Source organism: Thamnophis elegans, chromosome 1 (assembly GCF_009769535.1).
Source record: "Thamnophis elegans isolate rThaEle1 chromosome 1, rThaEle1.pri, whole genome shotgun sequence".
NCBI classification, from domain to species: domain Eukaryota; kingdom Metazoa; phylum Chordata; class Lepidosauria; order Squamata; family Colubridae; genus Thamnophis; species Thamnophis elegans.
In genome coordinates this window covers 121,893,822-121,916,316 of record NC_045541.1, presented here as the reverse complement: position 1 = coordinate 121,916,316, position 22,495 = coordinate 121,893,822, and positions in this window count along the sequence as shown.

The window sequence follows — 22,495 nt, the reverse complement described above, 5'->3', positions numbered from 1 at the left end:
TCCCTTAATAATAAGAATTGAACCATTGTGCAAATAGTGATGCCTCTCTTTCACTGGACATATTCAAGCAGGAATTAGAAAACCATCTCTCTGGGATTCTTTCATTTGAATTGAGCAGTAGGCTGTTCCAAACAGCCTCTTTCATCTTTGTGATTCTATGTAACCTGTGGCTGCTAGAACATAACTTCTCAAATTAACAGGACAACTTCTCAAATTAACCTTTAATGTTCCTTTGAAATGTGTTTGAATATTAGTAGGTCAGATTGGTAGTTAGACTGTTGGTTTGAACTCTGAGCTTGGCAATTTGGTTGCAAACATTTCATCACCATTCGAAGAGACATCATCAATGCTCTCCTGTCAGAACAAAGGTCTTTAGATACCTTTTTATGAGATGCAAATTAGTCTGAATGTTGTTTGTTTGGATATTTCTGAGTCATTGGTTTGGTTTCAGACTCTTTGATTGGCTGGCTGTTATTGCTGGGCTATAGTTAAGTAATGTCTGTATGATGCAGATTAGGATGTTCCTTTTTTTGGATCAGATAAATAAAATTCTAACTTCAGAACCATGGCCAATAGAGCACTAAACTTTGTTCTTCACTGAATGTGGGCCAAATTCACATCTCAGGTTGTGAGATATGCACATGTGTATTTTTTTTCTTTCCTACCTATATTCTTTTTCTGTCTGATATACCTAACTCTACCTGGCTAAAACACTCAATATAGATTCCTTATGCTAAGGTGTTCTGAGCTCATACTTGGCAAAGTAAAAACAGTACAATGACTACAATCTTTAATATCAAGATGAATTTCAGTACAGAACAGAACTTATTTTCACTGATTGTAGCATTTCAGGTAAATTTGTATAAAAATATTAATGTTAATAATATTTTGCAGAATACATAAATGTTCATTTACATACTTCAGGTTAAGCATTGTGGTTATTTAGATAGAAAGTGCTAGAGAGAGATATGTTTGCCACTGTGACTCAAATTATACATGAAACAATTCTGCATGCTGTCCTTAAGCACCCTATTATTTATTGCTAATGAAGGGCTAGAGTATTTTCCCAGCTTTCTCAGATCAGGTGCTATTGAGAACAAAGACCAAAATGGGTTTATTGAAATATTTATTTAGAAAGATGTTCCTGGAATTAACTTTTTCTAACTAGCTATTCAAACAGGATTAAAGGGATTATCCAGAAGAATGGAGACACGCTGCATATTATAAATACATATGTTGAATTTAATTAATATGTTCAGATATGAATATAAGATATGTCCCATTTTTCCAGAATACTCTATAATTACTTTATATTTAAATAATAGGGGAAAAAACCTCCATGAATTGTTAATAGAGGATGGATTCGGGTAAAGCCAAAAATCATCTGGCCAATATGATACTTAACATAGCATATTTTCTATTTATAAGCATAACGTATCAAATGTGGAGTCTTACACTTGGGGAAAAGGCTGTGCTCAGTGAGATTTTTAAAACATTTAAAACAAAAGTTTAATTACAGGGTGCTAGAGAGGGCTCGGGGAAGGCAATTAAAAAGTAGAAGCCTTGTTTGTAATTTAATGAATATTTGAAGGATAAAGTTGAATAGTCAACATGTTTAAGCAGGCAAGTACCGTACAAAAATAAAGTAGAGTACAGTTGATTCTTTCTGACACATGACAGCATAAATAGGGTACATTTCTTCTATATTTACCTTGTTATAAGGGGCTATTTTTAATGCACAATTTTCAACTCCATTATTCTTCTTCTCTGCTTATTTTTTTCTTGCATATTACATGACATAAGAGAACACTGTATGTGGGAGGTAAATGTAAGAATGTTTAATGGGAAAAAAGAATACAGAACTTAAATGAGTTCAAGGAACTAAGACTGGTATTAATTGAGCAAGAGCAATCATAGGGGTACAAATGAGTCTTCATTTATTTAATTACATGTCCCTGGAGTTTATGTCTAGTTCTAATTTCTTATGCCACTAAACTGAGCCTTTGCAGATTTAGGTGTGCCATGTAAATTCAAATCATGTCACTTGGGATATCAACTAATACACATCAAGTTTTTTAATACACCCACTATGAATAAGACTACCTACTCCAATGAGCAAATTGTAATTGTTTTAGTTGTAGTAACATTTTTGTTTATGCCAGCAAAAATAATACAAGCATTCTCTACCATGTTGCACTAAGTTGCTCATCGCTGAACAACTGTTCACTGATTAACTGATCTCAGTGGTATTCTAAGAGACTTAAAAATCAATGAACTTAGAAAGGAACTCTGAACAATATTTTAGTTTGAAAGCAGAACATGACAGTTTTAATTCATTGGCCTGATTTAATTATCTCTTACCTATTTATAAAGGTGTGGCTATGTGAATTAAAGCTGAAGATGAGAAAGCAAGAAAAATATTGCTGTGGTTAAATGTTTACATTAAAGGTTGCATCCTTAATTGGTGGCAGAAATCATTACATGATTGGATTAATGATTGTCTAATCAGCTGGTTGAAGCAGAGGTTGGGTGAGGCAGGCAATCTGGATGTGGCACATGGGCTGTGGGAAAGCTGAGACTTGGTGGGCCAGAGCATGCGGGTGGCTGCAGGAGGATCATCTTCATGTGACTGCCCTGGACAGTTCATGTGACTGCAGACAGAGGCAGAGAGGCTCCACATGGGCTGCAGGCAAGGTGAGAGATGTGAAGACAAGCATCCTGTGGACGTCCACCTGGTCTGACCCACCATCTCTCAGCTTCTCCGTAGCCTACATGGCACATCTGGATTGCATGCCCCTCCCCGCATCTCTTCCTACATCTGCTGCCGGTGCTGCCATGCGAAGACAATCCTACCATAGCCGTCCCCTTATTCCAGCCCACTGATTCTTGGATTTCTCATGGTCCATGCGGCACATGTGGATTCCATACCTCTCCCCCTGCCTCTGCCTCTGCCTGCTGTGGAGTCTGAGGTGTCTGAGACTTAATGATTAAAACCATCCCATATTTGCTCAAGAACCTCTCTAATTAGTGTTGCTGAGATGCTGATGCTGATAGTTTTTCACTTGCAGAGTTTTCTGGGTTTCTGGGATAACCAAATCACGGCAGTCACTTCCATTAGTAACATTCTAATCGTGATCCCCTCTCTCAAATAAACACTTTTGCTTGGAAATGTGCTTTTATATCACAAGACTAATAGAATATAGTAACCCTAAAACTTCCTGACTCATCAAATAATTGCCTGGTGTCAAGTAGATATGGAGCAAATTTGTTTAGTTAACATTTGAATGCAAATATATCCAAATTTGCATTTTCAAATCATTACACAATTTGAATCTCTTTGAAATTCAGAACTCAAAAACTTAATGCATATTCTTAAAACATTTGCATGAAGATCATATATATTCATGAAAGTTATTGCTTGCCAAAACAATTATTTTCATTAGAAAAAATGACAGCTAAAACAAACATGGGAAAAAGATGCACACATTTTTTTACATACTATAGAAATAAACAAGCCAATTTTATGAATGTAAACATTTTTTTAAATGAAAGGGAGCAAAAGTTGCAGACTCATGCATTCATGATTGAAGGACAAATACTGACTGCCATGTAAACAAAATCAATCATACTACTTCTGAGTTCTGATATAAAGTTAATTTCATGTAAAAATATAGGCTCTACTGTCACATCTTTAAAGATAGAAGGAGGAGCTGAAATTAGAATTCATTAGAAAATGAGTTATACAATATCCAAGATGATCTCACCAGACTACTTTCTAAGCACAGGTTCCTTAACACTTTTGTTGGGATACTTATATGGAATTCTTATCTGGCTGGCTGCTTTATCCTGAAGAACACAGGGAGTGTGTGCCAAGAGTATACCAGGGTCAACCAAGGAATGAAGATCACCCCAGCTGTGCACCTGATATTGGACTGCAGCAATATAGGAGGATGCTGGACCCAAATGATAATTATAGCAAACTCATCATTCCATATTGTGCCAGAAAAGGCAACTTCATTGTGCAAAGTGAGCCAAGAGTCTCACATTATTAAATAATAATACTTTGGACACTTTCAAAGAAGACTTAGCTCTCTGGAAAGGTCTATAAGGTTGGGTAAAGAAATGACCAGCTGCAAGGTGGATGGGCTCAGTTACAATGATGATGGGTGCACTATTTGAAGAACTAAAGAATTTGGTGAAGAACAAATTATCCTGGAGAAAAAAATCTATATGGCTGCTAAGAGTCAACACTGCCATGATGACACTTAATCATATTGGATTTATATCCTTGTTGCCTATTTCTGTTCTACAGATTTCTCTTTCACCAAAACAAGATTCCATGTAATTACCTCAAGCTTCCTATTGTTTCAAAGTAATCAAACCATATTAATTTTATGGAGTCTTAACAATCTATTGAATTGTCACTGCATCAAAATACTTGATCAAATCCTGGGAATAAAATACTACCAAGCTTCTTGTGACTCAATCTGTTTATCTTCTAATAACATCTAAACATTACACAGGAGATGCGGTGGCTCAGTGGCTAAGACGCTAAGACACTGTCGATCAGAAAGATTGGCAGTTTGGCGGTTTGAATCCCTAGTGCCGTATAATGGAGTGAGCTCCCATTACTTGTCCTGGCTTCTGCCAACCTAGCAGTTCGAAAGCATATAAAAATCATGCCGGCCATATGACCACAGAGATGTCTTTGGACAGCGCTGGCTCTTCAGCTTTGTAACGGAGATGAGCACTACCCCCTACAGTCGGGAATGACTAACAGATATGTGTGATGGGAACCTTTACCTTTAACATATAAATACTTTACATTTAGATTGCATCTAAATAATTCAATGTTGAAGCTTTTTATATGGTAAACTCATTGCTCATGAAATTTCAATACATTTAAAGTTGTCTAAAATAAAAATCTCAGGTAGATGGTTTGCAGCTGATGTCTACATCAAACAAGCTGACTAATTCTGAGATGGTGGGAGTAAATTTCTTTCTCAAATAAAAAGACCTCATATTGCACTTGCCAAGTTTTAAGCCAAAGAGAATTCTAGCCTTGAGATATAAATTCAGCAAATAGGAGGTCTGTAATGGAATCACTGACAAGAACTTTCAGTATAACATTGCAAAAGCATTGCTGCAATAAAATGGAATGACCTGTGTGATAAAATGTGTAATCTTTTGAGTGAGATGTGCCCTAATAATTCAGAAGTAGAGAATGTATATGATTCAAAACCTTTCTCCTAGCAACCTATTATGACCCATTTATGAAATTCACTACCACTCTCAGCTGCTCTAAAACTCTCTTTTCTGTATTGTCAAGCTGATGAAAAGGACTTTAAAAGAAGAAGAAGAAGAAGCTCTAATTTACGACAAGCTGCATTCTAGCAAAAAAGTGTTTTTCAAAATGTAAAGGCATTGAAGCAGAAGATTCAGAGACAGTACAATTCCACCTCCCAAACTCAAAATATCAACATGCACGTTTCTAGATGAAACTGGATTGCAATCGTTACCTTAAAAATGGAAACAGACTGATGTGGTGCCCATCTAATGAAATGTTAACACAATGGGTCAATGATAAGCCAATAGTTCATGAATATCTCCAGAACCTTCTAAAAAAAACAACACTTGTTAGTACCTAACACAATCTCTCTAGTCAGTGCGTTCTCTGATTAACTATGCATCATGTAATTCATTGACCTGGTCCTTTAATTTCATTGGATGACCCTGACATTTAACAGGAAGGAAATCTTTTTGCTCCGTGTATATTCAATCCTTGCATGCTTTTATATAATTTATCCCCTTGTCTACCTTATTTGAAGTTAAGAGCCCTTTTGGTGTAGTCTTTCATTATATGGGAACTGCTTTAGCACACCAATATTTTTGGTTGCCATCTTTTGTATTATCTCCTTTTTTGACAGGTGGTATTCAGAACCATGCATAGCATTCCAAGTGCAGTCCCAATATCAATAGCAGCCCCAAGTCACATTGCTGACACCAGTGATGTAGAAATTTGATCAACAAATAAATAAATAAAATCCCTCAGAAATCATTTCCACTTTGCATATTTCTTCAGGTCACTTTATTTTTATGGTTTCCCTGAGTTTTCCATTGCAGAAACAACATTAGTTGGATACTACCCCTAGTTCCAAAACAAAAAAGAGATAACCGAAAATAAATTTAATTGCAATTCCTACATGCTAAGAATGTTCCAATTAAGAAAGAAGTTAAGGATTAAGTAAGATCAATAACAGAAGAAATCAGAAGCCTGCAAAAAGCCAAAAGCACCAAATGGGATACAGATAGCACCTTTGGGCAAAATCTTCCACCTAAAACAAATATAGGGCAATATACATAAATAATGGGTAGAAATTCAATCAAAACATCATAGCCACATTTTGGTCATTTTACCTTACCTGCCATATATCCCAGGAGTTTTACAGATCAATTTTTTTAGCCCTGATTGTCAGGTTGAATCATTTCACCCTTCAAATGAATCCAGTTTGGAATACTGGATTGTCCTTCCCAAAAAATCTATCTATCTATCTATCTGTCTGTCTGTCTGTCTGTCTGTCTGTCTGTCTTTCTTTCTTTCTTTCTTTCTTTCCTTCTTTCTTTCTTTCTTTCCTTCCTCCCTCTCTCCTTCTTTCTTTTTTTCCTTCCTCCATCCATCCTTCCCTCCTTCTCTTTCTTTCTTTCTTTCTTTCTTTCTTTCTTTCTTTCTCTCTGCCCTCCCTTTTTTCTTTCCTTCCTTCCACTTTCCCCCTTCTCTCTTTCTCTCCCTCCCTCCTTCCTTTCTTTCCTCTCTCTCTCTCTCTCTCTCTCTCTCTCTTGGATAATTTTTTTAAAAAAACCAAAGAATCATAACGTTGAAATGTTTTTTTGTTAAAAGCAAAAAAGATGAATTTATGTTCTCTCCTGGCCTCTCCTTCTTGCACCCTTCAAGGTGGAAGCACAAAGTGCAGTCAGTGTGATTTTTACAATTTACTCCTATGGAACTTTGACCAGAGAAGTCACATTAGCTTTCATCAAGACCTATGGGCTACTTCCCTAGGCTATGGCCTCAGGCAGTGCTCAGGGCTAAGAACATTTGCAACTCGGGGAGTGAGGATTGGAAAATAAATAAATAACATTGTGTTTGGAAAAGCTGATGGAATTATATATGCTTCTTCTGCTAACAAGTGCAAAACAAAATGAAACAACTCAACTCCATTTTCCTTTCCATGTCTTCTACTTGTGACTGATGACTGAGGCTGTACGGCCTACCAATATGCTAATTATTAGAACTCTGTTGTGACCTACTTAACAGCTGCCAGAGTTTCCCATAACATGTCAAGTCGAATCCAGGCTGAGAAGTGCAAACTCTGTCTACCTCTGTCTACAGAGGTTGGATGGAGGAAGGAGGGGGAGAAAAAAAACAAGCAAATGGAAGAAAGGCTGGGTCAAGTTCACTTGTTAATTCTGGGCTTTTGTGACACAGAAACATGTTTGCCACGATGTAGTGCCAAAAGGGCCAACATGACTTCTCATGTAAAGAGATTCCCACAGTACATGAAAGGAACTGTCTCCGGCTGTGCTTTTACAGACTCAAGGGATCTTCAAGCAGATTCATTAAGCCACTTTATTTTCTTTGCCCAGTCCTATTGTGCACATTAATGCAAACATAAACCACTTTCAAAACAGTTTCCATTGAAATGGATGGTAGTTGAGTAAAAACATTTAGGGGACTGTGACTTTAGATTTTAAACACTGAATTCCTGTTTTAATCAACTTTACAGTCTTCCATTTATAGACATATCAATCTTCTCAGAACAATAGCAAAACCTCATTTTTTTATACATGATATAACTACTGACTGGTGTGGTAATTTTATTTCAAGGATCAGGGATATTATTAAAATTTGGAAACACCTGGTTTGGATGACTCTTCCACAGACAGGTACACCTTCCTGTCCTCTGATAGTGCCATTTTTTTCTGCTGGGCCATCCACCCTCAATTTTTCTAATATTTTGCAACTTTTCCATATAACATTTCTATTATGTTTCACAGCATTTTTACAAGCAGCATGCTTTATGCAATTTAACACAGACTGAAAAATGATGTAATATGGGGGGGGGGAATGAACAACAGCAAACGGGACTGAACTGACTAGATAAGTACCCAGATATAACCATATACGACTACCAAAAAAGGAAAAATCTATAAATGAAAACAAGGAAGAAAACATTTAAATGAAATATGGATATAATAATTTATATGTGAGGATATATTTTTAAAATACTGAACAGAACTCACACAAAATTGTGTGTTTGTGTGTGTATATATCATCATAATATTTAAAAAAGCCAGATGATCTTTGTTCAATTTTTTGCCCATGTATTATCTGATAACTTGCTCAACAGAAAAACCTGTTCTCTTTACTTTTATTTTTAAACTGGACTTAGTTTGATCATTTCCTCAAATATATGATGTCTACAAATAGAACAATGCCAAATACCAAACCTTCAAATAGAAAATTTTCTTCTGGAAGACCCATAGCTACCTTGTCAGATGACAAAATAATGAGTCCTGGCTATTTCATATAGCAATAAATTGAAAGATGGTATATAAAACACAGCTCTGTAGAAATTTATAGCACAAATACAGATAGCATTGCACTATTTCAACCTATTCTTTCTGAGAAGTACATGGCAGAAAAGATGAGGGTTTCTGAATCATGGTACCTTCAACCCTCAGCTCAGTTAAACAAGTATGGCTGATGGTGATGGAATCCATGCAAAGAAAACCAAGATTACTTTCCTACCTTTCTCCTAGAAGATAAATATCATTAAATAGGTACTTTCCCTTTCGCACATCTTGGATATGGATCCTATAGGGGAAAAAATATAGAACAATGAACATTGTAAGGATGTAAAGAAGCATATTAGGCAGAGATGGTATTCAGCAGGTTCTGACCAGTTCTGGAGAACCTGTAGTGGAACTTCTGAGTAGGTTGGAGAACCGATAAATACTGACTGGCCCCACCCCTATCTATTCTCTGCCTTCCAAGTCCCAGCTGATTGGGAGGAAATGGGGATTTTGCAATAACCTTCCCCTGAAATGGGGTGGGAATGGAGATTTTACAGTATCCTTCCCCTGCCACACCCACCATGCCATGCCGACCATGCCATGCCACGCTTGCCATACCCACAGAACTGGTAGTATAAAAAATTTGAACCCCAGCACTGATCATAGGGCTATACGGGACACAAGTGATAAAACATATTCTATTACACAAAGTAAGCTCTCTGGTGTACTGTACTTCTGTTTGCTGTTGTGATACAAGTATGAAAACTTAGAGCTTGCTAGATAATTCCCTAAACTTTTAACTTGAGCAGGTGTTTTATCCCATAACTATCCAAATCTCTTGACCACTGTTTGAAAAAAAACATTACAAACAAATTGTCTTTGCTTCCACTTCTTTTGAAGTTGTTTACAAACAAATATAGACAATAGCCAAGCTGTCATTTCTGAAAAGAAATTTAAAATGTTAGCATTCAGGTATTGAGTGTACAATAATGTATTGCAGGAACCCTCTACTGTTCTTCTGGTGTAAAGGCTTGTTCCACCATTGTGTGGAAAAATATTTAAGTAGCAGACTAAAGATTGTTGTTGTTAGTTATGAAGTCGTATCCAACCCATCACAACCCCATGGGCGACGTTCCTCCAGGCCTTCCTGTCCTTTACCATCCTCTGGAGTCTATTTAAGCTCACACCTACTGCTTTGGTAACTCCATCCAGCCACCTCCTTCTCTGTCACCCTCTTCTACTTTTGCTCTCAATCTTTCCCAGCATTAGACTCTTCCCCAATGAGACTAAAGATACATTGAGCTATATGTTTTGCAACTGCCTATTATTTTTAGGAAAATGCTAAATTCTAATATGCTGGGTGAAAATGTTTTCATCCAGCTCATTAGATATAGGTCTGAGTCTGAGGATGTGTCTGAACACAACACTGGCATGTTATCCAACATTCCTGTTAAAGGTATGCTCCAGGAAGGAAATGGAAAGCATGAAATAGTTTTACTTCCACATTTATGTATGGAAGCTACATATAAGAAATATCTAGAGAGGCTGAGTGACAAGGTTTTGAACCTGCAAACTGTTTTGCATGCATTCTTTTTCCTTTTCTCCAAGGAACTGAAAATTCTCTTGAGAATGAGAAGATAAATGTGATGGTGGGAAGTCTTCAGGATCTGAAGAACATATTTTTTCAATCACTTGTCAAACTGAAAGTGTTGCTGCATGAGCTATTTCTACTAGGAAGAATTTCCTCTGCAAGAAAATTAGGGGAATGGAAATTAAGCACATCTGGTGGTTATCAGGTTGGTGTAGAATTACAACAATGTTTAATGCCATGGTTCTGTTCCTTAGAAGTAAGTCCTACTGAAGTCAATTATACATACCCTGGTAAGTTGCTGGAAGGCTGCACACATAGTTTTCATCCTTTATTTCTTTTTCAGTTCGGTCTCTTCTGTTTTTTTCTGTTTCCCTTTTCACACTCTTATATTTAGATTAATGAGTTATTTCCATTAAAAAAATTGTTGCTGTTGTGTGTATGTATGTATATGTATGATATACATTTTAGACCATTGAGAATTTTAGAAAATTTTCGTTTGTGAGGCTGCAACATTTAAAAAAAATTAAAAAATGAAGGACTGTCAAGTTTTTACACATTTAATCCACAGCTGGTAGGCTTCATTACCAGCTGATTTAAAATTGAATATTCATAGCAGAATAACAGAAGTTTCCTGCAATTATACTTATCTCATTTTGATGCTACAAGTATTGAACCATTTCTCTGCAGAAACCATCAGCCATTTGTGTTTATAATTGATTCCCTTTTCAAGAATTTAGGTCTAAAAATTGTTGTTGCAGTAAGTGTTTTTTTATTATGATCCTAACCATATGTTTACTTTTCTGTACTTAAAGGCATGTATCTACTTGATAAAATGATAATTGCAAGTGAAAAAGTATATAACATTGTGATGAAAGACCTGTGATTACCCTACTAAAATACATGTGCTAGTGTTTTTCAATAGTTATACTTTTCTAAGTATAAATATTTCACTGTGTAAATTGGTGTCTGCATTACCACAACACAGGAAAATTTGTATTATGATTTTATAACTAATTATGATTCATACTTGAAATGGAAACTGTTTTTTCATGATCAGTATGACATCTGTCACCTTTTCTCCCCAGACATTAGAGATATAAAACTATTTTTGTTTGGACTTTCTCAAAAGATTTTTCTACTCCTTGTGTGTCCAATCACACTTGGCCAATAAAGAGTTATTCTGTTCTGTTCCGTTCCATATAAATTGTATGAATCACCATTTTAATAATTACCCTAAATGTTAATTATATTAACCTACAGCTTGATAATTTTAATTATAAAGCTCCTTTTGCATTTTATATATATATATATATATATATATATATATATATATATATATATATATATATATATATATATAATTCAAAGGAAGAAGAAAGCTGCCTTTATAAAAGGCCAATAAGTTAATGCATCAAATCTCTTCTGCTCCAAAAATTATTTTTTCTCGTGTGATAAATCAAGGACCCAATTAAGGGGTCCTGCATATAGTTACAAATGCAGTTTTTCACTTATATTAGTAAAATTATGGAAATAGTGAACATTTATTATGCATTGCAATACATTTTTTTTTACTATATTACTTCCATCAAATCTAAAAGTTTTCTTTATAATTCTGATGATAATTCTTGGTCTTTGCTGAAAGTACAGTATCAAAGTGGATCATATGAACCATTTTTGAATATAATAAGACTGGATATTATCTACAGTTATACTATAACCAGATGTGCTTTCAAATGTTAAAAGAAAATGAAAAAGAAGGCCAAGAAGAAGATGGCAACTTGGAAACATATTTCTGACTTTACTTCTACACTTTCTGTTTGCACACCATAGGACAATAAGTGTGTTCCAGCAAGATTGTAGTGTTTCCAATACTTTATTTTTAAACAATTGTCGCACAGTTCTAGAAACCAGATTTATAACAGATCCTTTATTTTACTTAGCATTATTTTTTCATTAGTTTTAGAAGAAAACTGCATCACTAGATTTATTACTGATTGAAAGCAGTGCAAAACAAATTAATTTTTCAGTAATACAACTATTAAAAGTATAGTTCTAAAGAAACAAAAGAGAAAATAGGAACAGAAAGTATGAGTCCTATATGAAAAGGTAGATTAATTACCCAAAAGAAAGATGACCTAAGAAAAGAGGATGTGGTCATATGCTTTGAATAACATCTAAATAATTAGAATACCATAGAACTCTGTAATACTATATACTAATTAGGAAGCATTAAAAAGAACTTTTTTTACTGTGCAAAAAAAGGCTAAGAAAAATATTTCATAATTTGAGAGAGAAATAGTTGGAAATAAAAATTTAAACAGAGTGATGAGTAGTTAAACTAAAAATTGGAAAACAGGGTGATTTTGATGAAAATAATGTTGCAGAGACATAAACAAGGATCACCCAGGATGTTGGTTAGAATTCAAAATAAAATTGATTAAATTGATTAATTTATTTTATATAAATAATGGTATGAAAGGAATACTAGTACCACTTTACACTACTGGTATGGACAGCATAAATCCAAGAAGAAAAAGTTTTGTGAATCTCTCAATAAAATGAAAAAGATGTAGATGCAAGAAAATAATACATCGATCTTGCTTGGAAGAAAGATAAAAGAATTATGCTACAAAGTACAATAGAAATTTGGTATTCTATTAATAAAAAATACGAAAAATGTTTAATGCTGTGAAAGTGTAAATGGAAATATTGCAAGCATATATGATACATATATTTATTTATATATCAAACTTCTTAACCACCTATCTCCCTCAAAAAGAGGCTTTGGGCAGCATACAAATTAATAAATATAATAAAATATTAAAAACCAAATAATTTAGGATTAAAACTCATATAGATATAATGGGAGAAGTGTTAAAATATGGATGCAGTTTGCTTACAGCTCGCTTAAAGACTTATTTCATATCTGTGTATGAAGACTGCATGTATACCTGACAACTGAAAAAATAGCATTATTGTTTCCTATACAAAAGAGATAAGCAGCCAGATTTCTGTAAAGTGTGATTGGGAAGATGTTTAGCATAGTTCTGGTTGAGTCTATTCAAGAGTGACAATGAGAAAGAATGAAGAAATACAGTATAGTTTTATGCCAAGCAAGATTGAGGCCAAGTTATTTTTTTGCTTTTCAGATCATTGAAAAATGAAAGTAATATGCATGATTTAGAAAGAAGTATGATTAAAGGAATGGGTTCTCAATAATTGGATGGTTTTTGAAATTGAAGAAAGATGAGAGATAGAGATAGGGATGGTTGGATGGTTGGATGGTTGGATGGATGGATGGATGGATGGACGGACGGACGGACAGACAGACAGACAGACAGACAGACAGACAGACAGACAGACAGACAGACAGACAGATGATATGCCATTCAATTGTTTTTGACAGCCCACTGTAGCTGAGTCCATTCACTTTCCTGCTAGTCATCATTTCTCTTTCTTTCTACACCTTTCTACACCTTTTCTACAACTTTCCTAGCATTAGAGCCTTTTCCAAAGAGCTGGATTATTGCATAATGTGTGGTCATTTGTGGCTTCAGTGAAAACTCTGGGTTTATTTGTCTAATTATCTATTTGTTTGTGTTCTTGGCTGTCTAGAGAATCCCCAGGAGTCTTATCCACCATCAAAGTTTAAAGTCATCAGTACTTTTCCTACCCAGCTTCCTTAAATTCCAACATTTGCTTCCATGGAGCAAGAAATATCATGGTTTGCACAGTTCTGATCTTTGTAGGCATATGGTGCAACACAAGGATCCATAATGTATTTATGGATAAATATACAAAGAATCGCCTAAGCTATTACTTGTTGAAATTATGTTCATTATATCTCTTTTTTTATTCAAAGCTTATTATCCACTTTAATCTTCCATAACTGACAATCTTAATAGAGAATCTTCAACCTTATGTCTCATTAGTTACAGTATATAATATGAAAACTTGGCTTCATTAGCTAAAATACACAATTGACTTGGGTCATATGTTTTTTTCTTGACTGCCCCTTTCCCTTTTTTATGTAGGTATCATACAGACTATTTCAAAGGGAGAGGGGAAAGAGAAAAATCAATACATTTCCAATTTTAGAAAAACGATGACCACCACTCAATTGTGACATAAATCAATCATGAGATGAATGCTTTGTGAAAAACAAATAATAAAAATCAGTTAACAATTCATTTTTTCTGACAATGGTTGCAAAAAGAATATTCATCCATCCTTTGTTTTTTCTTTTCTTTTCTTTTTCCTCTCTTTGGGGATAGTTCATCCAGATCTGGAAAAACTTCGAACAATGTATGCAAGACACTTAGCATGTTTTAGATACCACGTACTACCTGTGTGAAGAACGTTTTATGTTTTATTTATTCCGTTGACAAGTAATACAACAGGCAAATCAAACGGATGCTTCATACAAATTCTGATTCCTTCAAAGTAGAATTTGAGAGCAAGACTATTTATATTCCAACCACAGTAGTGCAAGTAGAATATTTAAACCTTATCTAATTATAAAGACTGATTACTTTATAACATAAAAAAGTGTGAGAGCTACCATAACAGGTCTAATAACAAAAAAACCATTTTAAAATAAATTTATATAGAATAAGAGAATCCAAATAATGTCATTTAAAATTTGAATGGTTTTTTTTTTTTTTTAGTATTTTATTAGGATTTATTAGGATTTATAGGCCGCCCTTTTCCCTGAGGGGACTCAGGGCGGCTTACAATCATTATGCAAAGCTTCCTCCCTTAATGTATACAGAGTGAACTGTATAAAAGCAGTGTTGAAAGGGTTCACTAAGATAATAGTGGAGAAAATAAGGAATCACATATGACATTTGCAACAAATCCTAGTTATCATACAGAGTACATGGGTTGTCAGGGACAGGTAGAACCTTTGGCAAAAGAACAAGTCAGTCTTTTTAGGCAGTTCATCTACCTGTGATCCCCACTTGACACTTAGCATTCACCTGTGGTTCCCTAAAGCTGTTTGTGTGTGACAACAGTCATACATGGTGCAATAGGTTTCATGCCTAAAACAGGACTAGAATTCACATCTCCTAGTTTCTAGCTTGATGCCTTCACCAGTAGAATAAACTCCTTTGGGATATGTAGAAACAATGAAGGTTATTGGTATTATGATGGTACCTGCATTAAGTACCATATTCCATTCACACATGCATAGAACCTCGCATGTCTTTGAGTTCTAGAAAAATCTAGGCAGGAGGATTCATGGTGCCTCAGTCTCTTTGACATCTCCAAAGGATTACAATTCCCATATGATTTTGTAACCTTTAATACAGGTTGATTATTCCATTAAATCTTGGCCAGTCTCATCTTGTTAGTTTTCCAGCAGAGTGTCAGTGATATCCAATTTACATGGCTATTATTTTTGTATATTTGTTTGTGGAACCATCTTTTTTTGTGAGAACTACGGTAAGTGCTGTCTTTGAAGGTGTCTTTCTCAAGTAGGCTACAGTAGACTACAGTATGTTTTTCCAGAACAATGTTTCTGCCTTCATACCTTGCTTTGAGTGCCCCATCTTTTATACATATCTACCCACACAAATAGATTAGTAGATAAGCAGCACATTATCTCTATAGCAATAGCACTTAGATTTATATACTGCTTCACAATGCTTTATTGGTCTTCTCTAAGTGAATTACAGAGTCAGCATATTGCCCCCAATAATCTGGGTAATCCATTTGGAAGGATGGAAGGCTGCAACCTTGAGCCAATGAGCCAATGAGAATCGAACTGCCAAACTGCTGGCAGCTAGTAGTCAACAAAAGTAGCCTGCAATAGTGCATTCTAACCACTGCACCACTACAGCTCTATGTTATGACATTATGTAACAATTGCTAATGAAAATATGCTGCCATGAATATGGCTATATAGTGTATTGTTAGCATAATATGAAGTTTCCCCCAAAAATACTATAGTGACTGCATGATCTATAAAATTGCAAATTCTAGATGTGATCTCTTGATGAATTAATTTCATTTATTGATTTCATTATTAATAAGGCATGAAGAAACTTAATATTTTTTCATTTAGATCTTAAGTATATCTCTAAACTTATATATATATATTGTTAGGCAGTGAAGGAAAATAGAAGAATAGTAATGAAAGAAAAGGAGGAGAAAAAAAGAGATTGGGAATTATGACTATATGCATACCTTCAAAACATGCTATATTCAGTTCAATGTTTTAATAAGTTTCGTTTCTGTCACAAGTAATGAAATGTTAAGCTTGCCTACCATTACGAAACATACTGCCTTCTGAATATATTTCAAAACATAAACTGAATTTCCTTCTAACTGCAGTTGCTTTCATAATAGTATTTCCTTACATATTCAATATTGATTTACTTTTGATTTTTTTTTTTCATATAAACAGAATGAAGTGAAGGAAAACTGAAATCAGTCATACAATCTATGAACAACAACAGGCTCTGACTTGCAAACAGAGGCCTAAAATTGGCAGTGGGCTTAATATACTTGGCACATGTTTAAATATCCTTAGCATATTCTACTTCAGACTTGTTAAATGGATATGCTGTAATTGAGAGGCTTTTACTGACAGTGTTGAAGAACACTGCCAAAAGTTGTTCTGTATAGATGCAAAGAAAATACTCTTATGAAATGTCTTTTAGACAACTGGAATTAACTGCATGTAATCAAGGTGGGAACCAATACATATATTTAGATACCATTAGGACTGCTGTTCCAAAGGTGCTTTTTCCAGAGGCAACTGGACTTTCTGGTTTTTCTTTGAAGACGTTTTACTTCTCATCCAAGAAGCTTCTTCAGCTAAACAACTTCAAAGAAAAAAAACCAGAAAATCTAGTTGCTTCTTGAAAAAGCACCTTTAGGACAACCATGACCTGGATGACTGAGAATCTCCATAGACACTGTTAGAACTGCTTTTCTTTCCTCTATGCTGGACCTTAACTGCTATAATTCATAGTGTACATGGCAAGCGGCTGATTGGGAAATGTGGAAATTGAAGTCTAGCATCTACATAGGGCATTATAGAGTGAGGAAGAAAGTTTGATACAATCCAGAAGTGAAGCTTTAAGAGCTATAAGAATAAATCACAGCTAAGGTAAAATACTGTCCTTAATATGTGAGAACCTTTGACAGAGTTGTCAGGAATTCATTTTGTTATCTACAACAGGCAAACATCCCAAAGGTGCTTTTTCAGGAGGCAACTGGACTTTCCTGAAAAAGCTCTTTTGGGACAACCATGACCTGAAGGACTGAGAACCTCCACAGACTTACTATAGGCAAAGCACATGTTTGCCACTAAGGTAAGCTCTTTCAACTCTAGCAGCATTTCTTTTATTAGTATTGAATGTCTATTTGCCATGTAATTGTAACAATACAATGTGTTTGTTTGTTATTTATGGGATGTATATAATCACCCATCCCAACATTGTGACTCTAGGTACCTGATTATGTTCCCCCAAAAACATATAGGACAAGATAATATCTTTTAAAAAACTATTAGAATGTAATCAAAGCCCCTAAAAGACATCTCACAGTCAAAATTCATATATGTCAGGCTCAACTAATAATCTGGTCCCAATGCTAAAATTCCTACTTGTTCAAAGCACATCAAAGTATAATAAAAGATTTTTCAATGAAAATTTTGTATACAGCCCCAAACAAGTCAACTATCAATAAAAAGGGAATAAATATTTAATAGAAGAAAATACTCAATGTGTAGTAGCCATGATGCAGTGTAAAGTTGTGCCTTGCTTTATCAGATAGGACGGTTTTAAAAACCTTTAACCCAGAATTGGATAATGGTCAATATACGACCAACAACATGGCTTTCTATTGTCTGCTAACTTTGTTAGCTGACAAAAGAAATAAATCATCTGTCAATTACATATACCACTTGCAAATCAATCAACAAAAGTCTATTTTGGCCATATACTGTAGTCTGCCTGCCACTGCCTGTAGCAGAACTGAGCAAAAGCTAAAAGCTTAATTTTCAGTCAGGAATCTCAATTTTCCCTGCACTTATGAAACTTGAATAATTATGACTTCATAAAGCCCTTTTTAAAAAGCATTTGTACAAACTTGCATTAGATCTTAAAATTAGGCATGATATCTTAAAATATGTCTATCTACTGCTTTTATATTACTTTGAATATGAAATGAGAATTGGAAACATGTTAAGGCCTACTATACCATTATTGTTCAAGTCAATTAAAAATGTGAAAAATTCATAACATAAAACAAAAGCACTTCACATGGAGTAATTCTCAAGTAATTGTTCATAAGTAACTGTGAGAAATTACATACATACATACATACATACATACATACATACATACATATATATATATATATATATATATATATATATATTAGTGTTACAACCCCTGGTAAGCCCCAATTATGGGAGGAAGGTCACACTTCCACTCTCTGTCTTCGGCTCATCACAAGAGACCATCCAGACAGAAACCCAATATTTTTTACTGTTGCCTTTTTGTTACATTTGTTATATTTATGCTGATAAATAAATAAAGGGAGACTAGTATAGATCTATTTCAAGCTATTTAGCTCTCATCAGCTAGCCACACCCTTACTGGGATTCGAACCTGTGCTGTATTGCATCTTAGGCAAACGTCTTAGCCATCAAGCCACAGGTCTCCTCCTTATCAGCTGAAGCCAGGGAAGAAGGTATATATTAGTGTTACAACCCCTGGTAAGCCCCAATTATGGGAGGAAGGTCACACTTCCACTCTCTGTCTTCGGCTCGTCACAAGAGACCATCCAGACAGAAACCCAATATTTTTTACTGTTGCCTTTTTGTTACATTTGTTATATTTATGCTGATAAATAAATAAAGGGAGACTAGTATAGATCTATTTCAAGCTATTTAGCTCTCATCAGCTAGCCACACCCTTACTGGGATTCGAACCTGTGCTGTATTGCATCTTAGGCAAATGTAACAAATGTAACAAAAAGGCAACAGTAAAAAATATTGGGTTTCTGTCTGGATGGTCTCTTGTGACGAGCCGAAGACAGAGAGTGGAAGTGTGACCTTCCTCCCATAATTGGGGCTTACCAGGGGTTGTAACACTAATATATACCTTCTTCCCTGGCTTCAGCTGATAAGGAGGAGACCTGTGGCTTGATGGCTAAGATGTTTGCCTAAGATGCAATACAGCACAGGTTCGAATCCCAGTAAGGGTGTGGCTAGCTGATGAGAGCTAAATAGCTTGAAATAGATCTATACTAGTCTCCCTTTATTTATTTATCAGCATAAATATAACCTACATATATATATATATATATATATATATATATATATATATATATATATATATATATATATATATATATATATATATATATATATATATATATATATTCATTCCACTAGATGATCCTAAAATATAACTCCCAACATCTTTCACTATTGATCAACTGGCCAGGATTCTTGGGAACTATAGTTCAGCAATATCTAGGCATTCACATATTATCCAACCTTGAAAAAAAATGCATGTTTCTATTGCCCAACAAAGAGATTAAATAGTTATCATCATCATCATCATCACTCTGGATAAAAATGGTAAGTTGAGGCATAGTGTTGTGAACTCAGGTAAAGGTTTCTTTTCTTTCTTCCCTCCCTAAACCTTTAATGTAAGATTCCTTTGACAGACTCAAAATGAGACAATTTACAACATGTACTGTGGCTTGGGAGAAATGAAATATTAGCAGTAACTAGAAAAGTCTTTGTAAATTAAATGAAGTCTTTGATTAATTACACATATTACTTACAATGATGTTGGCAACATTTGCACACTCACTCTCCTCAACAGAAAGTGTGGATAAATTCATTTTGTACTATAAGTGGAGTGGCAGTTATGTGAAATAGTGATTGGATGGATTTCATTCACAGATCAAAGAAGGGGGAAATTAACCAACACAGTAAATTGATTATTTCATGGGTGACATAACCAAGACATGCTTTATCTTAATAAAAAGCAACATCCCTCTAGTTCTTAAATGAATTCCAGCCAATGCAATAATACTCAGTTGTTAATGACTTTGATGTTGATGTGGAAAAGTGAATGACTGCATAATCAGTGAAATGGGACCTCCTCACAGTTGGAAATGTTTAAGCCAAATAATTTTGGACTCTGAAAGGAGTCCCCGAGTGGTGGAGACTTTGGCTGAATCCCAATGTTTCTGACTTAACTAAACAAGACCTGAAAAACTTTATCTTACTCCTTTGCTCCAGGCTGGCTTATAAGTCTGACAGCTGTAGAGAAGCTGCAATTCAATATATATCTCTATATGGGTTCACAGTGGAAAAAATGTCTCAGCTTATATATATAGTTTTATCCGTGTTCTGATGTGACAGCAATTAGTAAAATCTGTCTTCAGGAGGAGAAGCAGAAGAAAAGAAACAGAAATCAAGACAAAGGGGAAAAAATGGAATCTAAAAATATATTTTGTGTGTTGCATGTTGCCAAGTTTTGATCAGGAGCATAATATAAAACATTAGTCATTCACAGCAGACTGTGCCTCTTTTGTTCCTCTAAATATTGAAATGCACTAAAATAAGAGAAGTTCTTTAAGGTACTTGAAGCTGACTGTTGCTTTTGTGAAGGAAAATTGGTGTACAAACCCATTTTCAACAAATTTGCAGTCCTTTTTGCCTATTCGAAGCAGAGAGCCCTATTTATCATCCTGGAAAGGATCTCTTTCATTTAGCATATTAGAGGGTAATGCATGTCAATTGGAAGGTAACACAGGAGGAAAAGAGACATGGTTTTAATTCCACTGCTTTGTGTTGCATTTTTGAATTGTGCTGACTCTTGACATTCTTTTCATGCAATCTTCTACTCAGGAGTCTATCCAGAAAGAAGTTTCAACATATTCGGATAAGATATAACTGGAAGTAAATACATTTAGTTTGAAGTCATGGATACCCATACTATCCTTAATGCCTGGAAAATAACAGTCATCTTGCTAATAGCACTTATTGGCTGTGGACAATTAACACAAACATTTATTAATCAGCATTTATTATTATTATTTATGTTACTTAGGTTTTTAATAATCTCCTGTAATGGCATCAGGAAGTGGCAGTGGACTATCTAAATCTGGACTATCAAAAAGCAATAAGCCCCATCCATTGCCACTTCTGCTGGGAATCTCTGTAAGGGAAGTATGAGCAGGAGAAATGCATGCACATGTGGAATAATCTCCTACATGTCTTTGATTATGTTCATCTTTCCTAATGTTTGATTAATTTTTGTCATATTTTATTCTATTGCTTTAATCACTGTTAAGGATTTAATAATTAGCACTTAGTTTCTACAACGATTATCTGATGTCCAAGAAGGGAAAGATATGTAATTTAATAACTGTCAAATCAGTATAAAAATTATTACTGGCAGGGTGACTGGTGCTCACTATGGTTGGGAGATAGAAGGTAAAACAAAGGAGTATACTATGAAAATTACATTCAGTTTACTAACCATTCCTTCCTATTTATTCTGAATATTCAACCTATTCTTCTTGCCTAAATCAATGGAAAACAAACAAAGCCATAGGATTTAGTTAATTACTTAAGGTAAGGTGACCAGATTTTCAGATTGGTAAAGAGGGACACCTTTGACTGGGGGGGGGGGGGGGGCTTGATTAAAAAATTTATACGGAGCAACAAAAATTTTCATGCAACGCAAAAATAGTATTGTAATATTTTTTTATTTCAACATAACTACAATTTACAAATATAAATTGTAACTGTTGCCAGACATCAAAATTTTGATCACGTGACCATGAGGATGCTGCAACGATCGCTAAGTGTGAAAATGGTCGCTAAGTGTGAAAAATGGTCATCAGTCACTTTTTCAATGCCATTGCAACTTTGGTCACTAAATGAACTGTTTGAAAGCTAAGGCTAGCTTGCATTATAATGCCTTATGGTAGCTTACATTTTCAAGAGAGAGAAGCTAAACTCCTAAACACACAAGGAATTTGTCTTTGGTGAATATGCTCTCATAAAGAAAAATAAAATAGAATACATTCATCAAGAATCATAAGCTACAACACTTAGTGATGGTCACTAAAGCCTGGAGGATTGTTCCCTCTGTGCTTCTTTAAAACAGTATATGTTAGAATAGAATAATAGAGTTGGAAGGCACCTTGGAAATCTTCTAGTCCAACCCCCTGCTTAGGAAGGAAACCCTACACCATTTCAGACAAATGGTTATCCAACATCTTTTAAAAAAACTTCCAGTGTTGGAACATTCACAACTTCTCTCCTTGATTAGTTTCCACCCATTG